Source organism: Hevea brasiliensis, chromosome 12 (assembly GCF_030052815.1).
Source record: "Hevea brasiliensis isolate MT/VB/25A 57/8 chromosome 12, ASM3005281v1, whole genome shotgun sequence".
In the NCBI taxonomy this organism is placed as follows: domain Eukaryota; kingdom Viridiplantae; phylum Streptophyta; class Magnoliopsida; order Malpighiales; family Euphorbiaceae; genus Hevea; species Hevea brasiliensis.
In genome coordinates this window covers 28,122,638-28,127,146 of record NC_079504.1, presented here as the reverse complement: position 1 = coordinate 28,127,146, position 4,509 = coordinate 28,122,638, and the positions used below count along the sequence as shown (strand labels likewise).

The 4,509-nt window shown below is 37.5% G+C and overlaps 1 non-coding gene across 1 annotated transcript; it reads left to right on the top strand.

Annotated features, from left to right (window-relative positions):
• Window positions 1-674: 674 nt before the first annotated feature.
• Window positions 675-781, top strand: LOC131171527 (small nucleolar RNA R71). Its single transcript, XR_009142187.1, has one exon. It is a non-coding gene; the product is annotated as a small nucleolar RNA R71 (small nucleolar RNA).
• Window positions 782-4,509: the final 3,728 nt, after the last annotated feature.

Here is a 4,509-nt window from a genome sequence, read left to right as displayed (position 1 = left end):
AACCTTGAGCTTCCAGCTTTCTCACAGATGAGGCTAACTGACAAATCTGCCTCTCTATGTTTTGAATGCTAATTATGGTCTCCTGTTGAAACTGTTGTGTATTGTTAGCCAAAGCCTTAATAATTTCATCAAGTGACATACCTTGATTTGAGAGAGGCGGAGGTGGTTGATTCACTTGTCTCTGCTGCTGGTATCGATTTTGCACTGGTTGATTCCCATAACTCATATTAGGATGATCTCACCATCCTGGATTGTAAGTATTGGAAAAGGGATCATACCTATGTTGTGGCTGCCCATAATTTCCTACTGCATTAACATGTTGCATTGATTCATTCTCTTGTAATGCAGGACACATGTTAATAGCATGACCCGAACCCGAACAAATCCCACATACCTTAATAGTTTGCATTTTCCCTACAGCCAATTGCCTCACCAAAGAAGTTAAATCAGAAATCTGTTTCTCAAGGTTAGATGTACTTACCTCATTAACCTTCATGGGTGTGTGATCCATTCTCATTCCAAACTGCTGAGAGTTTGCTGCCATGTTAGCAATCAGCCTCCTTGCTTCTTCTAGTGTCTTGTCAACCAAAGCTCCTCCACTAGCAGCATCTATCACACTGTGGTCCATTGGTAGAAGTCCCTCATTCAAATACTGAATCAAGAGTTGCTCACTTATTTGATGATGGGGACAGCTTGCACACAGTTTCTTAAATCGTTCCCAATACTCATACAAACTCTCTCCATTGTACTGCCGGATGCCACAAATTTCTTTTCTTATGTTGGCAACACGAGAAGCAGGAAAATACTTCTCCAGAAATATCTGCTTCATCCCATTCCATGAGTTGACAGATCCAGAAGGAAGGTAATACAACCAACCCTTAGTTGTGCCCTCCAGTGAGAAAGGGAAAGCCCGAAGCTTGATCTGATCCTCTTAACTCCTTGAGGTTTCATGCTGGAGCACACAACATGAAATTCCTTTAGATGCTTATGTGGATCCTCACCTGCAAGACCATAAAACTTAGGCAACAAATGGATTAGTCCATATTTTAACTCAAAAGCAACATTTAAAGCAGGGTATTAAATACACAAATGTTGTTGGTTTAGATCAAGAGCAGCTAACTTTTTCAAAGTTCTAGCAGCCATGGTTTCATTTTTGGAATTTGAATCTGAATCTGAATCTGAATCCGAACTTAATTTCCTTGGAGATTGGACTCCTTCAGATGTACTCGAAATCTGCCTAGCTTGCCTAGCCAATTTTCTCAATCGTTTAACTATTTTTTCTACTTCTGGATCTAAGATCAACTCACCAAATTAAGAAGTTCTTGTCATAAACAAAAAGAAATCAAAGTAAAAATAGAAAAATGCCTAAAAACCCTAGAAAACAATCAAATTTGGCCTTAAGAGGGTGGGGCCAATGATTAGCAGAGATTTACATAGATGAGATAGTTTGGCTACATAGAGTGCCAAAATCTATCATATTTGACAGAGACCCGAGATTTACTTCGAGGTTTTGGAAGAGGCTACAAGAGTCTTTAGGCACTCAATTGCACTTTAGTATGACTCTTCATCCACAGACGAATTGTAACACCCTAGGCAAATCCCACATCGGAAAAACACGGGAGAGATGTTAGGTTTATAAATTGGAGGTTCATAACCCCTAGTGACGCGTTTTAAAAACCGTGAGGGCTTCGGCCCAGAGTGGACAATATCACTAGTGGGCTGGGCCATTACACGGACGAACAGTCAGAAAAGGTGATTCAGGTAACCCTTAGAACTTAATGAATTACTATGATTGTTAAAGAAATGATAATAATAACCTAACACAAATGACATGAATGACATGATATGATAGGTATTGGAGGATATGTTTAGAAGCTGCATCATTGATTTTGAAGGAAGTTGGGAGAAGTATCTTCCTTTGGTAGAGTTTACTTACAATAATAACTATCAAGACAGCATAAAAATGGCTCCATATGAAGCATTGTATGGGAGGAGATGCAGGACTCCCTTATGTTGGACAGAATTGGGTGAGGAAAAAGTAGTGGGCCCAGATTTATTGAGACAGATAGAGGAAAAAGTGAAATTCATTAGAGACAACTTGAAAGTCGCCTCAGACAGACAAAAGTCATATGCCGACCTGAGGAGAAAGGATATAGAGTATGAGGTTAGCGATAAAGTGTTTCTCAAGATATCACCTTGAAAGAAAGTGCTGAGATTTGATAAGAAGGGTAAGTTAAGCCCTAGGTTTATTGGTCCATATGATGTCACTGAGCGTGTGGGTCCAGTAGCCTACAGGCATGCTTTACCACCTGAGCTAGACAAGATTCACAATGTATTCCATGTGTCGATGCTCAAGAGATACAAATCAGATCCTTCACATGTCATTTCAACAGAGGAGATAATTGTGCAACTTGATTTGACATATGAAGAAGAACCAATCAGAATCTTGGCACGGGAGGTAAAAGAACTCAGAAACAAGAGGATCCCATTAGTGAAAGTCTTGTGGAGACACCACAACACAGAAGAAGCGACATGGGAGAGTGAGGAGACAATGAGGCAACAGTTCCCTCAGCTCTTCACATCAGGTAAATTCGAGGATGAAATTTCTATTTAGAGGGGAAGAATTGTAACGCCCTCACCGTAGGTAGTCTGTGCATTCTACTATTCCGACGACTAATGTCTGTTCGGACAACTAGAATGTCTGGAACTACACCTAGACTATAGTGAGGAGGCATAAATTGAAGAAATAAATGTGAAGAAAATATAGGAAAAATTTAGAGAAAAATAAAATAAAATTTAGAGAATTATTAATTTGTACAAAAATAATAAAAATAACCCAATATGCATTATGAACGCCATTTTAGTCATTTCACCCCAAAAGGTGAATTTTGACCTAAATGTCAAAATAAAAGTTTAGAGAATAAAATAATTAACACAAATTAAAAATTATGAATTTGAATTAGGGAAATGAGAAGAAAAGAAAAGAAAAGAAAAGAAAAGAAAAGAAAGGAAAAGAAAAGAAAAAGGTTTATGAAAATTTAAAACAAATTAAGTACACATAAATATATAAATATATAAAGCACAAGAGACAAAACCCACCTACTTTTCTCTCCATCTTCTTCTCCACTCTCCCTCTCTCTTGCCGTCCACCCTTGTGCCCCCTCTCCACCATTTTTGTCAAGCTTTCAAGCTTGATTTCCCAAGCTTCCACACACCAAAACTCATAGCTGCCTTCACAAAAAATACTCCCCACACCCTAAGGAAGCTATAGATACCAAAAAGAAGTAAGAAAATTGAAGTTTAGCAAGACACCCAAAAAGGTTAGTGCTTTAAACTTTTAATATCCTCTTTAAGCATGAATATCATGCTAAATCAAGTGAAAATTTGCATGAAATTGAAAAGAAAATTTGAAAGAAAAAACTCTTGATTTTTGGCAGCCATGGAACTTGAAGTTTGTTACTTTTAAGTAATGAAAAAATTTGTTCCATGAGAATGTGTGATGAGTTGAAATGTTGAGTGTTGATTGTGTAGGGTTTGTGTAAATTTGAAACTTTGGAAACTAGAGTTTGTGTAAATGATTGAGAGCCTTGTGTAAATGCATGAATTTGATCTAATTGAATTGAGATTGATGCTTATAGAAGTGTTATATATGCTTATTTGGAGTTTGGAAGAAGGAGGAGATTGAAATTAGGAGTGTGAATTTTCTGCAAGTTGTATTGTTGTTGAATCCAGTAGCTTTTTATTGCCATATCTCCCTTTGGGTTGCCCCAATTGGTATAAGGCCAATTAGAGGTGTTTTGGGGCATCCAAACCTTCATTTTTCAAGAGAAACCCTGCCTAAATTTTATCAAAATTATGACCAATTCTCTGCCCAAACCCGGATGACCAAATACTGAAACCCAGAAAATGACCATACATGTTCATTTGGTCATAACTCTCTCTATACTGGTCCAAATGACCTAAAATTTACATCAATGGAAAGCTTAGACATAGGGCTACACTTTTCATGAAGATCACTTGACCCATTTTTGCCTTTAACCAAGTCAAATTGTTAGCACAAGTTGGGTCACTGAAACTGCCAACCCAGAAATTGACCAAAACACTGTTCCTTTGGTATGCTTGACTAGTTTTGGCAAAAGTGCCATAACTTGCTCTCCAAAGTTGAAAATTGAGTGAACCAGTGCCAAAAGTTTTATAAGACATAGCTCAACAATTTTTATTTTGACCAAGCTCCAGAACCCATTTCATTTTAGGGAAAATATTAGCCAAATTTAGGAATTGAAATCTGAAAAATGTTAAGTTGAACCTAGAATGCCATTTGATACTCGTGTGTTCATTTGGCCATAACTCCCACTAGGAAATTCCATTTGAGATGTGCCAATATGATCTGGAAACATGATATTTAGGGCTACAACATTGATTTCAACACCTTTGCCAAATTCTAAATGTAAAGACCCTAAAAAGAGGGTCAAACATATTGCCTTGAAGTTTAACTATTGCCTTTATAGG